The sequence below is a fragment of the Tenrec ecaudatus genome, chromosome 9 (assembly GCF_050624435.1).
Source record: "Tenrec ecaudatus isolate mTenEca1 chromosome 9, mTenEca1.hap1, whole genome shotgun sequence".
Lineage (NCBI taxonomy): Eukaryota > Metazoa > Chordata > Mammalia > Afrosoricida > Tenrecidae > Tenrec > Tenrec ecaudatus.
Window position 1 is genome coordinate 160,912,163 of NC_134538.1, and position 20,418 is coordinate 160,932,580.

Here is a 20,418-nt window from a genome sequence, read left to right on the forward strand (position 1 = left end):
GGGCAGATTCCTCATTCTTTGCTGCTGTTTCCAGTGTTCTAAGCTGCCTTCTGTGTGGCTCCCTCCCCTGAGAGGCAGGGTGAGGTTGGGGGAAAACACTGAGGTGGAAGTTGCTACTGGGTGTGATGGGCCAGGCTGGGTCTAGAAGTTGGGGTTTCGGGATCACCTGCCTCTAAAAGACTCAGTCCTGTGTGTGGACATGAGCCCCCAGTGGATAACTTGTTCCACAAGGCGCTTGATCGACGATTTGGACAGGGCGTTGGACCATACCCCTTACCTTTGAGCCAGTCATCAGCAGACTTGCTCTCAGCCAAACAGCATCCTTCAGAGGGAACTGGACCAAGACCTCCTAGCACAATTCACAGACTCAGGGGCCTCCTTCCAGCCTCTCCCGCCTTCCTCCCCAGCTGGCAGAGGAGCCCCCATGTTTGTTTCAGCAGTAACGCCTCCCGCTGCCCTCCCCAGAGAACACCACTTCTCTTTGGTCTGAATGCCTTTGTCTTTCTAGATAGTTCCCGTTAGTCGGATCACTTGCCTTTCTGTGTCTGACGTCCTCAGCCGAGCGTGTTGTCGCCTGTGTCAGAAGGGGGTGTCTCCTCGTGACTGAGTAACACTCCCTTTGGGCGTTGTGAGGACACCTGCTGGTGCGGCCATGAGCACTGGCTACTGACTGCCTCGTCAGCAGTTCAAACCCATCAGCACCTCCCTGGGGCGGCAGATGAAACTCCTGCAAAGATTGACACCTCAGAGGGCCTTTATCAGGTCGCCACGCGTCAGGACTGACTCCACGGGAGTGGGCTTGGTTCCTGCTTCGGAGTGCATTGTCCGCATGTACCACATTTTGTTTGCCCATTATCTCCTGGTCCTCCCAGACTTCAGGCCCCTGCGAATAGTGCTGCCATGGACATCGGTGGGGCTCTGTGTGTCCCTGCCCCGCCGTCGTTCCTCCTGGGTCTGTCTCTAGCAGTGGCACTGCTGGTCCTACGGTAACCCTATGCTTACTTTCCCTGTTCAGTGGCAACAATTCACACCACTAGGTCAGGTTAGAGCAAAATCATGCTTCATTTGAAGGTGCAGCAGTGAGCCTTGGCACGAATGAGCTGACAGATTTGGAGCCAACAGAACCCGCTGTGTGGGTCTCCTTGGCCCTTCGTGTGGTGGCTTCCATTTCTCTGTCTCCTGCCCCCTTCCTTGCTTCTCTCCCTGGCCTCCCCTCTCCTTTCTGAGCCCTCCTCTATTTAGACAGCTCCCACTGATAGGAGCTGCCCTTAACTCTCAAGTAAGAGTTCTTCTGTGGGGAAGCTAACTTGGATGATCTGATATCTCATGCTCATTTCTAAGCGGAATATGGACAGAAGGCTCAGCCATGGCTATTGGGTCGCTGTGAGTCGGCATGGACTCACTGGCTGTGAGTTTGGTTTTTTTTTGGCTGGTGATGCCCACAGTCCAACTGACAGAGGCCCTTGGGAGGGCCACATGGTATCACACTCATTGTTTCCGGAGACCAGGTGAGACGGCTCTCAGAAGAGCTTGCTGTGGGCCGGGGGTTGAGCGGCAGGACTTCTCTCTTCTCCCGGTTTATTCTCTTCCATCTAGGGGCTCTTCCTCTCCCTCCTGGACCATGCAGACACGCTGGCCCCGCGTAAATACGGGTCTTCCTCTTCCCACCGTTTCTCACAGGGTCCTGCCACCACTGTCCCCACCCTCTTGGACATTGCCATTTTCCATCTGCCCGCTGCGTGGCCTGTCCCTTCTGCTTTCGGCCTGTGTGTTCCCTGCGGGAAGGAGGAGGGAAGGCATACTAGACTGAGGAGGGGAGGTGGGAGGTGACTCAGAAATCCTCACCTCTGCAGGCCTTGGGGCAACGTTCTGGCCCGGGGAAGAAAGAGGAGAAGCATTTTCATTGGTTTCAATTGGTTTTTCGGTGGCGCATGGGTGTTTCCCCAGCACCGCTGGTCGTGAAGGCGGGGGTGCTTTAGATTTAGTCCACGCGCGCGCTCCTTGATTCCAGTGCGGTGCGTCTGGCCTTTTACATCGCCTTCCCTGGAAGTGTATTGTGACAGAGGGAGAAGGGGCTGGTGTGGAGCTACCTAATCCTGTATCCATTACTGTGATTTATTGATCCAAATAACATTATTATACTCAGAAAATAAATATTTGCTATGCTCGACAAGGAGCCAGCATCTATTCCGATGTGTACATTTTAAAAACAAAACGGAACAAGGCCCCCAGGGAACAGTTACAGTTACACCCCTGATCGTGGGGTCTCCCTCCAGTTGTTTAATTGACATCTGTTGGAAATACTTGGCTAACCGGGAAATATTATTTATTATTCCATTAAGCTTATTGGATTTTCCTTTGTGTTTAAGTTCTGAATGGTGCTGCACTTTTGAACATCATACTTTAAAATGAAATAGTCTAAACAATTTGCAAAATGCTATGTATTATTAAAAGCAACCAGCTTACCCATCAGTTGTGGTTAAATACATACTTTGATGAACATTCAAATAAGAAAAAATGAGGCATTTAGAAAATCAGCATGGGAGAGAACTAAAAACAATAATTTCAAAAAGCCTTTCCCACCTGACTATTATTTTGGAGTGCATAGTAGGTATTAAAATGAAATAAGTATTTAATAAAGCCATGGAAGAGTGGGTAGAGATTGAGTTAAGCAAATCCAGGAGAGGATGCTAAATGGGAGTGAAAGAGAATGGGGAGTGCCTTGTTAGGTATTGTTTTTAACATCCCCGAGAGAGCCTGAAGCTTGCTACACGGTGCGGATTCTTCTTGGGAGTGTTGTACCACCATAAGAAGAATCACTCTTTGGGTGACAAATACCAACCAATGGATGCTCTGAAGTGGTCTTGCTCATTTGACTTGCAAGGCAGTACTGCTGGATTGGGAGGTATATATTAATAGCCATTTTCAGTTTTGGAGTGTCCAACTAGACTATGAATCCAGACTGAAAATTAGGGATGCAAATTTGGAAGCTTCACCACTAACAGACCTTGTGGGTGTGCGGGAACGAGTAGGGGAAACAAGACCTTGGTAGGCAGTGAGCCTTAACTCCGAGGGTGAACCCAGAGGCAGACTTGGTTACAGTGAGGAGCACCCTCTTAGAGAAAAGTGGTACGGAGCAAGATGAGGAATCGGATAAAGCTGAGATGGGTCGATGACATATTCCATTGCCTTCCACAGGCCAAAATGTAAACTGTGAGGCAAGAGGAGAAATTCAACATTTGCAAGCCACCCCCGACCCCCTTTTTAGCCCAAGACTTTGACCAAGGCCACCGGGGATCCAGTTACTTCTCTCACTAAATGCTCCTGTCTGTCACCTTCTGTCCCGAGGACTGAACTGAATTTTGTGACTGTTATTGTCTCACTTCTACTTGTAATTTTACCACCTGCGATTGTATCCCTAAGCAAGGGACTGTTCAATTTTTTATAATTTCTGAATTATAAAGGACTTAAAATATATTTGATTTTTGTAATCTGATTCTCTCCCGCACATCTCCTTGTTCACGCATATAAAGGAGTGCAGGAATCTACTGTATAAAAATGCCACAATTCAGTTATTCAGTCCCCTTTTGATGGTTACTGGGGTTCTTTGCTTTTGAACAAAATCATTAAAAAAAGTTGCTTTGAACATTCTTGTTCGCATTGATTGGGGAGAACAGGCCAGCTACTTAGAATCACGACCCTCCTTTAGGATTTCTGTGATGATTTCAGGATGGCTGGACTGGAGGTGCTGGTTTGGGATAGACAGGCTTCAGAAGTGAGACGATCATTTCATCATGTTGTATCAGAGGCTCACTCTCCAGACATGACTGATTGATGGTGGTGTTAACCTTGACCACGTGTTGTCAGGTTTTTTCCCCTTGACAGGATTCCCTGCCCACACAGCATCGCCCTGAAACAGTGGGTTAGGCAGATGACGGATAACCAAATGGTTGGGAATTTGGGCCCCCCGCCAACTTCTCCCTGGGGAAAAAGGTGGAGTTATTTAGTCCCCTAAGAAGTGACCGGCTGAGAAAAATCTGGGGAGCAAAGCTGGGAGCAGGTCTACGTTGTCCTTCAGGTTTGCCACGAGTCAGAATTGAAAAGTGATTCAACTGTGGATGGCGGGTGCTGCCCACACTGCTCTTTGGGTGAAGGTCATGTTGAGGTCGTGGGCATGATGAGCTCTTCTCCACAGGGCCCTTGTCTCCACTTACTGCGCTATTCAGCCCTTTATTCCTCTCACGATGGATTCATAGATAAACTCGATGGGCACTTTCCAAACTGGTTTCCAACACTGCCTCGTTTTTTGCTCCAAATGTTTTAGCTTTGGAGATTCGAAGCTCTTTCAGTTGACCTACAGGCATTGTTGGGTTTTGTTTGCATGGGTCTTGTTTTTGCCTTTTTTAAGGGCCTAGTAGGTGGCACACCTCCTTACCTGCTGACACTGTAGCATTTTCCAGGCTCAGCCTGCACTTTTCCTGCCCAGGCCTAGAACCAACCCTAACCCCAAAGAACCCTGGGCCCTCTCCTGAAGGGTGGTGTTAGAAACCCGTTCAGAGCACTAGTGGTGGTAGTGACACTGGGGCATGTGTACTTTAAAGTTTAAATGCGAGTAACCATCCATGGCTGTGGCCAGTGACATTCTGGACACAGGCCTGGGAGTGGACTTACAGAGGAGCTGCACATCTCCGACTGCTCCCTCCAGAGGATGCAGCAGATTGACATTCCCCGTGGCAACTCCCGATTTCCGGTGACTCCACCGCCTCACCCGCACTTTGTTTCCTCACAAATCTTTATGTGTTTTCCGGGTGTTCACATTTCTTGTCCTTTTTTTGTGTGTGTGCTCACCTTTCTTTCCTAAAGAGAGCAATTAAGGCAGAAAATCCTACTGTCTGTGTGTCCTTGCACAGATGTGTGCCTTATAAGCTAGAAGCTTTTTCTTTACGTAAATGAAAGAGTGCACACTCATATCCTTGCTTCATTTGGAAAAGAATTGGAGTGATTTGCAACATAGAGTGAAACGGAGCAGCATTTGCAGTGGCCTACCCTGCTCTCCCAGGACGTGTAGAACAGTAGCCTGCTGCCTCCCGAGCAGTTTGATGTCAGGCGCACTTGGATGAAGGGCAGGATCCAAGTCAGAAGGGCTTCGCAGCAGGTCTCAGCACTGGAGGAAGGCAGAATGAGTCCAGGGAGTTAATTGGCAGGAGATGGCACCTAAGGAGCAGCCTTGGTGTGTAGAGAGCTAAGAGCTTTGTCCATCTTCTTCTCTTTTTCTTTATCCTGCAGAAACTGGGGAGAGTGGAAGGCAGTGTCCTCCCAGCAGGGTGGGGTGTACCAGAGCTGGTTGCACTTGAAACTCACCCTGCTGAAAAGCTCTCCCTGGTAACTTGCAAAACTGAGAACACAGACCTCCCCCCACAACAACAACAACAAAACCTGATGTTCAAGGCCAACCCCTTTCTGCTTCAGTGAACGGCATTTATTTCTAAACAACTGACCACACTACACTCCTCTGGGCTCTCTCTAATAAAAGAAGCACAACACATATATGCTAATAACTAGACCCTCCTCAACTGCAGCCATGCCATCCACCATTCCGTTCCATCCCACCCACCATGTTCTTGTTGTTTTTCCTTCCAAATCATAATTTAAAAACCCAACTTTTATTGGGGGCTCTTACATCTCTTATCACAATCCATACATTCATCCAGTGTGTCAAGCACATTTGCTCATATGCTGCCATCATCATTTTCAAAGCATTCTCTTCCCACTTGAGCCCCTGATATCAGCTCCCCATTTCTTCTCCCTCCCTCCTCCACCCACTCTCACAAGCCTTGATAAATTATAGATTATTATTTCCATATCTTACATGGTCCTCCATCTCCCCTCACCCACTTTTCCATTGTTCATCCCCCTGAGTGGGGGTTATAGGTTGATCTTTGTGATCAATTCCCCTTTCCTCCCCTCCCCTCCCCTAATTCTCCTGGTATCTCTATGTTCATTGTTGGCCCTGGCGGGGGGTGGGGGCGGTTATCTATCCTGGATTCTCTGTGTTTAGGGCTCTCATCTGTAGCAGTGTGCATGATCTGGTCTAGTCTGATTTTTAAGGTAGAATTGAGGTCATGATAGTGGGGGGAAGGAAGCACCAAAGAACTAGAGGAAAGTTGTGTGCTTCATTGGTGCTACACTGCACCCTGACTGGCTCATATCTTCTCTGTGACCCATCTTAGGGGGATGTACAACTGTCTACAGATGGGCATTGGGCTTCTACTCCATGCCTCCCAATTCACCTTGGGTAGATTTTGTTCTGAGTCTTACATGCCTCATGCCTGATACCTGATCCCTTCAACACCTCATGAGCACACAGGCTGGTGTGCTTCTTCCATGTGGGCGTTGTTGCTTCTGAGCTAGATGGCCGCTTGTTTATCTTCAAGCCTTAAAGACCCCAGATGCTATATCTTTGGATACCTGAGCACCATCAGCTCTCTTCACCACATTTACTATGCACCTATTTTGTCTTCAGTGATCTTGTTCGGTAAGTGAGCATCACAGAATACCTGACTGTTAGAACAAAGTGTTGTGTTGAGGGAGTACTTGAGTCGAGGCCCAATGTCCATCTGTGCAACCTTAATTCTTAACATATAGATATGTGTACATAGTTCTATTCCCCTCTTGCTATATATCCAAATAATAATTTTTCACAAAACATACTTGCTTTTCACACTCAAAGTGAAAATGGCACAACTGTGTCTCCGGCTGGACAATTTAGAGGACTTCATTTGCCAGATAGAAGGATGCCAGTTAGCTTATTGGAAGCATTTACTCACCATACAGTGTTAGCAGCAGAAAGAATATATTTTACAAGTGGAACTTCAGGGCTGTCTTCTCATTATGGTATTTGATCCAAGTGGATCAAGATCAAAAGCAGGCAGCCTGCAGCTTTGGGGCTTTGGATTTCTTGCCCTTGCTTGTTTGATCATTCCAGCTGTGATCTTGAAGGAAGCATTAAGCAGGAGGGGGGTTTCAAAAAGAATGAAAAGATAATGGAGGGAGGAAGGAAGGGGGAAGAGCTAATATCAAAAGACTGGAGAAGAAAGACAATGTTTAGAAATTGTTGATGTCAATAACAGATACATGGTGTGTTAAAATATATGTAAGAGCCATCAATACAGTGATTTATTTAAAATAAATAATTAACATAAAATAAACAATAATGAAGTTTTTCCATGAAATAAAAAATAATAATAATCCGTGTATGTTAAGAAGTCATTGCTATTAGATCCCTTTTAATCAGGTAGGGGACATTTCTCTGTATTTTCAGTTTGCTGACATTTTTCTAGAGATAGATTTTGGATTTGGGCAAATGCTTTTTTTCTGCATCTACTGACTTGGTCACATGGTTCCCTTTTTTAGCTTGTGAATAGAGTCAATTATTTTGACTCATGGTTAGCAGTTTTACTGAGATACAGTGAATCTACCACATGATTCAACTTTGTAGCCCATTCAGTGGCTTTTAATACATTTGCAGATTTCTGCAACCATTACCATAATCAATGTTTATTACTCTATACCCATGAGCAACCACATCCCAATTCCCCAGCCCCTTCCCCCGTATCCCCCATCCTAGATGACCGCTCCTCCACCTTCTGTCTCTATGAATTTACCTATTCTGGTGGATCTACATTAATGAAATCATTCTCTTGTGGCTTGTTTCTTTCATGTAACATTGTTTCCAAACATCATCCATGATTGCATGAATCACTACTTGGTTTCCTTCTTGTTGATGAATAATATGTCATTGGGTGTATGGACCACATTGTACTCATCCATTCATCAGTTGATCCTTGGCCTGACTTTTGAATCTGAGTCAGTTTTTCACCCTGACATTTTGTGGTGGGCTAGCCTGTGCCTTGACTCACTTCACCATCAACACGCACAGTGAGCTCAGTTTCATTTAAGGATCTGTTGCCAGTTGCCAGGTTCATCAGGCAACCTGACAACATGACTTCCACTGTGATGTCTTTCTTTGGCAGTACTAGTGGATGTGGGTTTGTGGACCTGACCAGGTGACACCGTCAGAGAGGAATACATCAACGTGACTGTCTCCAATATTGTTGCTCAGTGTTTCAACAGAAATTTATCACTTTTACGAAAAACAACAGCCACCCTGTAGTTAGTTATAACCATATGACCTTTAGGTTTTATGTCAACTTGGCTAGGCCAGGATTCCCCCACAGTGTGGTACACCATGGTGTGGCCAACTCCATAATGGGATCTTCTGTGAAGCAGTCAAGCAGTTTCAGGAAGAGTAGGGTGGCGCTCCACCTCCTTAATCTGGATGCAGCCTTGATACAATGGAGGGAGGCTTCATGGGACAGTGTGTGCTCTAGCTCATGTCCTTTGCTTCACTGCATCCTGCATCTGGCTTGTTGCGCTCCTGCTACGTCACCTGCCAACTCCAGGAGAAATCTGCTGACTGGCGGCTGCAGATTCATTGAGCTGAGTATCCATCAGCCTGTGATCTTCCTCTTTTATCTTCTTGCTCCGGTTCATCAGCCCCTACACCTACAGGGGTCAGGAGAAGCCTCCAGCTTACATTTGACCCATGGACTTGATCTGGAGTGAGAGCCATTTCTTGATACAAATCTCTTTCTATGCGCATACCTATACAAGGGTCACTGGCCCTGCTTCTCTGGAGAACCCAGACTAATACAAACAACAGAAAAAATGGTTTTTCTTTATCAATCCCAGCTTACATGTGTCAACATACCTACAGAGCTGAAACTCCGCTCATTTCCTTTTTGACATTTCAGCGCACTCCAGCCAGGGCTGTCTTTATCCCCCAATTACATCGATGCTTCCAATCACACAAGTTCATGTGCATGCAACAAAACCATAAGTTCATTGTTTTGTTGCTTCCTGTGTTTTCAGTCATTGATTCTTTTAAGTAGTTTGATTTGCGATGAGTATTCCTTTTGAAGTATCAATAACTTTATTGAGACTTAAATAGTAATTGCAAGAAAAGAACAAGAAAAAAATTCAAGGATTGTTTTCAGTTACTAATATTTATAGTGTTCTAATTAACAAATTAAATTAAACATAGAAACACTTTTACAAAATAAATCTACTGTTCATATCCATATAATCTAAGAAAGATGACATGTAAACAATTTGTAACTATATTCATCACATAATTTATATGATTAAAAGCTATTATAAATATTACTAAACATGTTTAAACATTGCAAGAGGATTCTATGTGATTTACAATCAAGAACGTGTGTGTCAGGGTTGTGTTCATTCGTCAGACTTACACAGTTTCTTTGTTTTTTTCTTTTCAGACCATCTGAAGAAGGATGCTACAACAGGATTGCAGGAAGGCTTATCCATAACTTACTATATGCAGTTGATACACCCTTGTTTGCTCAAACAAGGTGGACTTGAAGAACTTACAGAAGAAGGTAAACAAATACAGCCTTCAGTACAGATTACAAGTCAATGCAAGGAAATAGAAACCCTCACAACTGGACCAATAAGCATGATTATCAAAGAGAAGAAACCATTGAAGTGCTAAAGGATTTGTTTGACTTGGATCCACAATCCACACTCATGGAAGCAGCAATCGATCAATCACATGACACATTGCACTGGGCACATCTGCTGCACAGACCACTTTAAAGCTTTAAGAAGCATGAAAATGTGCCTGACCCACACCGTGGGATTTTCTTTCAGTCACGCCATATGCAGGCTGGTCCATGAACAAAGAAGAAAAACTGTCTGTCTTTGAATTGTGGTGCTGGTGAAAAAGATTGACCCAACCAGAACCGGGGGCTGCCAGAACAGTGACCACATTGTGTCGGAAGCAGAGCCAGGATGCGCCTTCAAAGTGAGGACCATGAATCTTGCTCTCACAGAATGTGGACATGTTATCAGGAGTGGCCAATCCCTGGAGAAGGGCGCCATGCTTGGAAAAGCGTAGCATCTGTGTCCAAGAGGAAGCCTCCCCATGACACAGTTGCTCTAACTTAGCGATGATGGCCAGGGTGACACAGGACCAGGCAGTGTCTCCTTCTGTTCTGCATGGGGTGCTGTTGGTTGGAAAGGAGTCTCTGACACTTAACAAGGATTCCGTATGGTTCAGTATGGGGAGTGGTCCGAGGAGCAGAGGCATCATGGACTACCTCACTGGATGACACGATCGGCAGTGACAGCAGTGGCGTGTCTGCAGGGACCATTCATTGATCCGATGCTGAGTGAAGGGTCCCCTCGCGGCCATTTTTCTCACAGTGAGTCAATCCATCGGTATTCCTATTCTGCGTTTTAGTTTTATGAGCTTGGTTAATGTGACTGCCTCAAATTGTGCTGACACGTCGAGACTGTCAACCCACAGGACCCTGAACTGTGGCAAATTAATTAGAGATTTTCACCCTACGAAGCCACTTGGGAGTTGGGAGGGGCCATTCCTTCATTTAATCTGCTTCTTTTTCTCATGTGCTGGCTGACATGATCCTTTACCTATTTGAATTTCTAAACCCCCAACGTGGAATATAATTCTGAAGGAGAATGATTTAGTTCTCTCGGTGGATCTGAATGGAGGGGACAATATATGTAAACGTTTTGAAAATATCTAAGCACTCAACAAATAAAAATTCAAATTATTCCTGCATCTCAGGTCTGCTCAAGGCATCACTTCATGAAAAGACATATTGCCATGGAGAAGAGCATCAATACCAGTCTGTGAAAAACCCAAATGGAAGTGCCGCGAATGAAACCTGGCATTCAATAGAAAGTTCACAGCTATAGACTTCTCATTGTCCAGTCCAAGGAAGTGCTGGTTTCTGACCCTCTTTAGATCATCGTTGGATGAGTCCTGTATCAATGAGCAAGGAAAGAAGGAGCGAATGGTGATTTACAAAAGTGATCGAAAGCTAGTAAACAAAAAATGTTCAAAATAAAATCCAACCCTATGAAATGAGGGGCTTCAAAAAGTTCATGGACAAATGCAATTATGTTTTACCATGAACTTTTGAATATAATGTATAAAAATCCTAAGTGCTAATGCCTATTTTCTAAACGTCAAAAACACCAAATAAAGGGATGAGGGCACATTTCATTCGTTTGTATTATGTCGAGAAGGACTGGCTTTTATCATGGAAGCGTGCAAAGCACAACCTGCCAAGCGCAGACCTGGGCAACAGGAAGAATCCTTTTGGTTTAAATGTGCAAATACAATTCTGCTTATGATGAGGTCCTTGAAAGCGATGTTTGAAAGCTCAGCTTACTTAGATACGTGTTTTAGAGTTTGATCACAATTATTTAAAATTTTATTCCAAATACCTTCAATTTCTATTTTCATATCTCCTTTGCTTGGTATGATCTTCAACATATCAGAAAAAAATGAAAAGAAACGTCACTTTATTTATGTGATTTCTACTTCAGGGAAACAAACAAAAGCATCCGTTCTTTTAAAATGATAATGCCTGGCCCTATCGTGTATTAGGTGGCAGGCTGAACAGGCGGCATGGCGAAGGAGGCTGACGACTCAGATGAAGGGTTCAGGCCCAGCCCAAAGCAAGTGAGCTTTTGGACAGGGTTCCCGCCTGTTGGAAGTAGGCCACACCCTTCCATTGACATTAGCACTGTGATCTGAGAAAGGGTGTTTCATCCCACCTCTATGCCATTGTGTTGGCTTACAAGTGATTAAGCGATTGACTGTGAGTACACTGTGTTAGGTCAGGTCATGGGGGAGTCCACTTCAGCCATGGGGAAGCTGAGGTTCCCTGAAGGCAGGGACTCATCTAGGCACTTGATAGACTTGAGTCTGGGGGTTGAGGCTTCGGAACTCTCAGTCAGCCCCTCCCTACCACATCCCATGCCTCTGGGCCCCTGTAGGCACAAGTCTCCTCTCTCTTAAGTGTTCCAGGTGAGGGTTCTGGAAGCTTCTGCCAGTGTAGTCCAAAAGCCTCTTCACAGTCAACAAAGCACAAGCAAATATATTTCTGGTATCCTCTGCCTTCAACTGAAGCTCAGCAATGATCTCCCTCATACCCCATACTCTTCTGAAGCCAGCTGTTGCAGGATTGCCTTCAGCATTCGCTGTCACCGTCACTGCAGCTCAGAACTCGCTTCAACACCATTGGTTCTTCATTATAGGCTACCTCTCATTCAGTGACCAGACTCCTTCCTCCCTTTTCTCCTCCTCCAAGGTAGAACTGCCCATGTGCAGTTTCCTAGACTGTAACTCTTTTTAAATCATTTTATTGGGAGCTTCTTCTGATGCTTCCTGAATTACTCAATATTTCCCCAAGAGAATCCTTTAATACTGCATTTTGCTTGAATCTTTTCTGGAATGTCTTTCAGGTTGAGATATGCTGATCATGTTCTCCTTTGGTTTCCTAACTCCAGGTCTTTGCACCTTTCACTCTATTACTATTTTTTATCTTCTCAAACTGTCCTTAAGAATCTTGTTTATTCTTTAATTGCATCATTTATTCCATTTGTGCTAGCTACTCTACATTTAAGAGCCAAGTAATTCAGTCTCTCCTTGATGGGTCCAGCTGAGAGTGAAATGATGCCTGGCCATTTCAAGCGTCCCCTCCCATACTTCTTGCTCACAGACTCTCTCCATTCCCCATACAGTCCCACAATCCAAAAGCTTCCTGGTCATGTCATAGGCCATACCACTTCCTTCATTCAAACTTGAGAATTATGAGGATACGTAATGCTCTCCCGATCCCAATCCCAAGTCTCCACCCCTGAGGGCATATATGTCTGTCCCTTTCTTTGTCTGGGGCTTCTCTTCCCATCCTAGGTGTAGTGCAGCAGGATGCTCTTCCCGACTGTTGCCTGATACCTGTGTCTCAGCCCTGTCTTCTTCTATAATTCCTGACATCTATGTTGATCTTTCCTTCGCTCCTTTTTCTTAAATGACCTTTTGCTTTCTACATGTATAATGTTCTTGATGTCATCCTACAGCTCAGGTCTTCTGTCATTAGTGTTCAGTGTATCAGATCGCTTCTGGAGAATGTTCTTGAAATCAGGTGTGATGTACTTATGATCCTATTTTGAGTCTTATAGACTCAAAATTTCCTTTAGCTTCAAGTTAAACTTGCAAATGAGCAATTGATGGTCTATTTCACAGCCAGCACCTGGCCTTGTTTGGGCTGATGATATCGAGCTTTTTCATAGACCCTTCCCACTGATGAACTCCACTGGATTCCTGTGCATTCCATCTAGTGAAGTCCATGTATAGAGTTGCCCCTTTGTTGTTGAAAACCAGGTATTTGGAATGAAGAAGTCATTGGTCTTGAAAAATTCCAGCATGTGAACTGCGCCCTATATTCTTACTACTATCCCTCTTTGATCCCAATTTTCACACACAACTAACTAGTAATTATTAATGCATCTTGATTGTGTGCCTGATAAATTTCTGACTAAAAATTTGATAGAATTATTCAATTGCTTCATCACTAGCTTTCATGGTTGGTGCATAAATTTGAATAATAGTATTAATTAGATTTCCTAAATTATCCAGTCACTCAAGTTTCTTTTAAAGTATGTTAGAAATGTTCAGCCTCAAAGAACAGATTTTCTTTGGGGGGTGCTAATTTTGTAAGATTGAGAGAGGATTCATACAGTTTCTTGGACTATTTAAAAACAAACAACCAGCAAATGATTTCTTTGAAATTCACTTTAAAAATATAGCCCAAAGAGCTCTATGAGATAACAAGAGGGCATCAAAGTAAAAGAGAAAAGCCAGACTACTAATTCGTAAAGCACCCCCAGTCCAAAAGGCTTAGAAAAAACTTTACTCCTTAAAAAAGCTGCACATTTCTGCTAAAATGTGAATTTAGAAAGTGAATGCTCAAACCATTCATTTTCACAAACATGTTGATTTTCTCTTGTCTTTTCCATCATCAGAGCAATAATCAGAACAGGAAGTGAAGGAAGCATGGGTCTAGGGAAACTGCTAACAGTCAAGCGTGAAACGGATGCCTGGACTGAAAGCTTCAGTGGACTGGTATTGACTGATTATTGTCTGTTATGCTGGTGGGTTAGTCTGAGTTAACTAGAGAAACAAATTCAGAAACGCTCATATGTGTATAAGAAAGAGTTTTATATAAAAGAGCAATTGTATATTGAGGAAATATCCCAGCCCAGTCCAGATCAAGTCCCTAAAGTGGATATTAGCCCATATGTTCAATATGAGTCTATAAAGTCCTCTTCAGACTCACAAAACACATGCAATGACACCGAATGCAGGAAGAGCACAGGCCAGTGGATGGAAAAGTCTTGTGGATCCAGTGGCAGTGGAAGCATCTCAGCGCTGGCTTCGCTCTCCACGTGGCTCCTCCAGTTCCAGGACTCTAGCATAGCTCCATGTGTCTTGTCAGCAGAAAGATGAACAGAGAGTCTATGTGTATCTGACCTCCCGTTAGCTAATTATCTCTGTGGCACCTCCAAATGGGGTCGTCAGGCTACGACCTGATTGACAGGCTAGACTCCACCCTTTTGCAAGTTGACAGTAGATTATGTAACTATCACAGCTGGGAATCAGAAATTGAAGAGGAAATGTGTTACATTCATTGTCAGAGAGAACATTTCAAAATCTATCCTGAAGTACAATGCTGTTAGTGGAAGGATAATATGTATATACCTATAAGCGTCCTTGTGAATATGACTATATTAAAATTTATCTACCCACTGCCAGTGCTGAAGATGAAGAAACTGAAGGTAATTTTACCAACTTTTGGAGTCTGAAATTGATCAAGTGTGCAAACAGGATGATTGGAATATGAAAGCTGGAAACAAAAGGATGGGTCAATGGTTAGAAAATACCACCTTGGTGGTTGGTGGAAATGATGGTGGAGGTCACATGATGAAATTTTCTAATACCAGCAACGTAGTCATTGCAAATACCCTGTTTTAACAACGTAAATGGTAACTATATAACGACTAGATACCAAATGATCAAACAGACGACCATCTGTGGAAAGAAACCATTCAAAATCTCAATATCATCAGTCTGAACAAGGCCAGGAACTAACTATGGGACAAACGACTAATTGCTCATCTTCAAGTTCAAATGGAAGCTGAAGAAAATCAAAACAAGTCTGAAATCAATGGGGGAAGAAACAAAACAAGAGTTGAATAGAAAATTTCAAAGGGTGACCTGCAAAGACTAAGTAAGCATTGAGATGGAATGTCAATGACCATGTTTTCAAAACCAAAATGGATATACATCCTTGATGTTTCTCAGTCTTATGGGCAAAATGTTAAACTGTGTAGATAGCTTCAAAAACAGGTAATAGGAAGAATACACAACTTCACAATAGCAAAAATAATCGGTAGTTGAGGGGGTGGCATGTGACCAAGAACCAATGGCATTGAAGAATGAACTTCAAGCTACACTGAGGTCTTGGTAAAAAAAGAAATCTCCCAGATTTGATGCACTACTGACTGAACGATTTCAACAAACTGATTAAGCACTAAAGCCAATCTCTTGTTTTCTCCAGTAAACCTAGAACACAGCTACCTGGCCAACTGACTGAAAGAGTTTCATATGCATGTCCATTTCAAAGAAATGTGACCCAACAGAATGTGAAAGTTATTGAATAGGATCATTAATATCAAGCCCTGGTGGCATAAATATTTAAGCCTCTTACTGCTAACTGGTAAGATCTGTGGAGCATACCCACTAGCTGCTCTTTGGGGATCTTTGTGGGAGTCTGAAAATCTTATAGGGCAGAATTGGGATGGACTCAAGGACTAAGGTTTGGTTTGGAGTTTGGATCACTAATATACAAATTAATATTTTGAAGATAATTGGAGAACTGAAATCCATTGACATGGAGTGTCAGAGTCAAGCCTAATTCAGAAGAGGACATTAAATGAAGGATATCGTTGATGATGTCAGATGTTTCTTGGCGGAAAGCAGAGAATAATAGAAAGAGGTTTATCTGTGTTTTATTGACTACACAAAGGCATCCAGCTATGTGGATCATAATGATTTATAGATAACAGTGCAGAGAATGTAAATTCCAGAACACTGTATCTTATTGCATGTCAATTAAGAGGTAGTCATTTGAACAGAATAGGGTGGTAGTGTGTAGTTTAAAATAAGGAAATGTGAATAATAAGGAAATATGTGCCATACGTATTCAATTTGTAGGCTAAGCAAAGGGACTTTATAAAAGAAGAATGTGGTCTCTATGTAGAAAAACATGATATCATAATTGAAAATAGAATCATATCCAACTGTGATATGCAGATGACACAGACTTGACTTGAGGACTTGAAGCACTTACTCAAGAAGATCAAAGACTGTAGTTTTCAATATTAATTACAACTCAATGTAAGGAAAATAAAAATCCCCACAAATGGACCAATAAATAACATTAAGATAAGTGGAGAAAAGATTGAAGTTGTTAAGAATGTTACTTTATTCAGAACCCAAATCAAAATTCATGGAAGCAGCAACCAGGAAATCAGATGAAATAGTCCACTGGACAAATCTGCAGCAAAGACCGCTTTAACGTGTTAAAAATCAAAGATGTCACTTTGAGGAATTAGTTGCTTCTTACCCAACCAGTTTTATAAATGGACTCCTTTGCACTAAAAACGGCCACTGAATAAGGGAGACGTGAAGAATGAATGCCTTTGAATTAGGATGTCGAAGAAGAATACTGAATATAACATGAACTGCCAGAAGAACAAGCAAACTTGTCTTGGAAGAAGCTTTGCCAAGATCCTCCTGAGAAGAGAAGACGGAAAGAGTTTGTCTCATGGGCTTTAGGCACGTTATCAGACGAGAACAGGCCCTCGGTAATGTAGATGGACACAGTGGCTACAATAAGGGGCCCAAATGTGACAAAAGTCGTAAGGAAGATGCACGACTTTGCACTGCTTTGTATTGTGGTACATGCCATCACTAGGAGTCAGAACCTAGTCAAGAGCACTGAAGAAGAGCAGCCACCACGAAGAGCTTAGGTTTTCAGAACAAAGTCCTAGAGGACTGCCCCAATGTCAAGAAATAGGACAGATGCTACAGACCAGGTATGTTCGCACAGGTAGGGGACCCGTGAGAAGGAAATTGGATGATGGCATTAATTTCTTGGGTTTGATCTTTTTCCTCCATGCATTGTCAGATAATGATCTCTGTTGATAATTTATTAATTTGGTGCCTTGGATTTAAGTACAGTTGGAGTCCATGGATTATTTCTGGTATCTTCTAATTGTCGTGTGCTTCTGTTACTATTCTATTGATTGCTTTCTCCATTGTTATGCCCCAAAGGCAGAGAAGGGCAAACAGCAATCATGAAATATGAATGAGATATCTCATTAACCTTTAGGCTCTTGAGTGCTTGGAAGCATCTAATCTATATTGTCCACAGGAACAGCCTGCAAACACTGCAGGGGGCCAGGGAGAGGGGAAGGACCTTTTCCTTTGTCCCTGGTCGATACGTCCACACTGAGGTTAAGGACTGGCCAGGTGCCCGCTCTGGCACATGGACTCCTTCACCCAAGCGGAAATGCTGCCAGAGTTTTAGTGAACATTTGATATGTTGGAGTTTCGATGACTAGCGATGCCACTTAACGAGTTTGCTGAACTCAGAACCCCAGGTTCCACCTCCAAAGATGCTGACTCAGGGAGTTGACATTGAACTACACCATGTGGTTCTGATTCAGGTGACCCATGAGCGACCATCAAAGGCGCGCGGATCAGACTCACTCGCAAAGGGACAGGGGAAGAGTCTCCCTTTGGTGCCCACAGAACGTGGAGAGCGCGGCCTTAATGGCTTTTCCCTCTTGAAATAGATTCCCTCTCTGTGGTGGTTAGATTCTTATGTCGACTTGCACTCGTGTGAAAGTCTAGGGGCAGAGTCCAACCTGTCACTCAGGATCAGTCTGATGATGCCTTCTTGAGGGTGTGGTCTTTTTATAAGAGACGCTGATAACATCTTCCTCTCTGGTCCTTCACATCCCTGCTTGTTGGCAACTCTGTGTCTGCCTCCAAAGATGGCCCCACATGGGCCACTGACCCTGGGAGCTGACCCTGCCATATTCCTCCCGACTTTGGACCCACATGACTCTGTATCCACCGGTTCGCGGTGTCTCCGCATCCTACTTCACCTGTCTGCATCCTCAGCCTGAGCTACGTGAGTCTCAAGAGGGCTCTGGCTGGCGTTGGACCGGACTGGGAAGCTTTCTCCATATGAAGCTACTTCGTGACATAAATTTCTTACTTATACACATGTCACTTGTTTTGTTTTTCTAGACAACCCAGTCTGACACACGGCCAACATTCTATATCATAAGTGAAAAAGAAAAAAAGGGACTAGCCGTGATCAAGGTCCTGTAATGATAAGCATGTATCAGCTGAGGTTGTCTTGTTAGAGATATGTGGGGGCTTGTCTCGCCAGCCCCTGCAGTGGCGCTGCAGCTCATCATCATCATTTGTGAACACTGTCTACTGTCGAAGGACTGCTAAGGAATTTTACAGTTTTAGATGTTGGCGAAGATGCCAGGTGGATCTAGAGGCCGGCATATACGGCAGCAGAGTGAAGCGCAGCCAGCTCTGTTGTGAACCAGCAGGCGAGAAACCGTGCAGAGCAACAGCAGCGGCGGTGTGAACAAGGACTATTGAGTCCACGAGCTTCCACTCGCTCACTGTGGGCAGGTCATCAGGAAAGACCAACCACCGGCAAAGGACACTACGCTCGATAAAGCCAAGGGTCAGCAAAATGAGGGAACTCCTTAAGGAGAGCTTGCGGAGCAATAGCGTCAGCCGTGGACGCAAGCACACCAGTGATTGTGGAGATGGCACAAGGCTTGGTGGTATTTCCTTCCATTGCACGTAAGATGAGAGGATTTGGAGCCAATGGGCAAGGAGCAGCTAAGAAGACAGGGCGCCTGTTGTGTTTGTGAGGGGGGGGGGCAGGCAGGAGCGCTGGGAGGGGCAGGAGAGCGGAATTGTCTAGTCACCTGCCTGACCACTTTCTTTCTGGGCCCTCCCCCCTTGCTGTCTTGGCTGATGACGACTGGTGGTGTACCATTTAACCAAAGTCTCCGCTATCTCTTCCCTTGTCCCCCATCCACCTGCTAAATCCATTAGCTTCTGCTTCTACCATCATAGGCTTAGTTAAGCCGTCCCTCAGCAGCCACTTCCTCAAGCTCACAGAAACACACGCTGGCCTCAATCTCTCTTCCTCCCCCTCAGACTCCCGCCTCCAGCCACAGGACACCGGCTCACCTTCACTTCCGTGCCTTCAGCCGACAAGCCCGAGGAGAACAGACCATGCTGTGAGGCAGGAGGATTAGGACAGAGGCAGACCGTGCCAAGAACGGATTGCACTTGGGATCGTTAGGTTTAATAGTGATGATGATGATGATGATTACACAAAACAGTGTCACCAGGATGGAAAAGGCCTTGGGAATGCTCGGAACATTTTTTGGAATTCCTTCGGTGTCTCGCACTTTGCTCATTAAAACCATTTTGCCTCAAGGAAGAACTTTTAAGATCAACTACATTTGATTAGATAAACTATGTTCAACTTTAGTATTTTTCCAATTTAATGAGCAGAACATATTTTGCTTGGTTTCTTTCTCTTACACACACACACACACACACACACACACACACACGTGCACGCACACAGACACACGGACATGCATTTTTCTGCTATGTTCTTATCCATCCAATCCAGGATAAAGCTCTCCTTGGCATAGTCGGAGGACTTTGCTTTGGTTTTAAAGTCTCCGCTTTACAAGGAAGCAGCTCTCTGCCTTTCAGGGAACTTCAGGATGCATCACCAGAGGAAAGCCCCTCGAGGTTCCAGGTGGACCACGAGACGTCACCTACGTCTGCCTGCGTTGTCCACAGAGCCGGAGGCCGCTCTGCCCCGGCCGCTCGGCTTGTGAGCGTTGAAGCTGGAGTGGAACTGCCTCTTCAGGCACGGTGATCTCTTTACTCCAGGGAGCACCACGGTACGTAGGTGTTTATGGGCGGGGACATTGGAGCATACATCAAACATGTACTGCGATGCTACTATGGGTCCATGCTGCACTCTGAAAGAGGGAGATGGGGGAGGGGGAGGATGTTTCTGCAGACATGTTTTACCATCATGGACTTTATATTATTGCTGTTTGGGGATATAAAAAGCAATCTGTTATCTGGATGGATTGGTTCGCAATCACAGCCAGAATCCAATAATGAATAACTCTCTGTGCAAGCAAAATTATAGTATAACCCTGGGCACTGGTTTCCAATCATGCCCAATTTCCTTTTAAAAATAATATAATCAATCAATTAATAATTTTCCTTATTGTAGAAAAGGCTGTGTTACATATAGCCCATATTATTTTGTTCCTTTTGTGAAAATCTGGTGTTTTCTGAAAGAACTTTGGAGCAATCTAGCT

At 44.4% G+C, this 20,418-nt stretch overlaps 1 long non-coding RNA gene across 3 annotated transcripts in view; it reads left to right on the plus strand.

Annotated features, from left to right (window-relative positions):
* LOC142457368 (uncharacterized) overlaps positions 1–20,109 on the plus strand; it is a 175,908-nt gene extending 155,799 nt beyond the window's left edge. For 2 of the 3 annotated variants that reach the window (XR_012786136.1, XR_012786138.1), the window contains 2 exons: positions 9,342–10,286; positions 10,673–12,939. This is a non-coding gene — a long non-coding RNA (uncharacterized LOC142457368). Of the gene's footprint in view, positions 1–9,341; positions 10,287–10,672; positions 12,940–13,920 lie in introns of those variants that run through there. The other variant, XR_012786137.1, reaches the window with a different exon arrangement.
* The last annotated feature ends 309 nt before the right edge of the window (positions 20,110–20,418 follow it).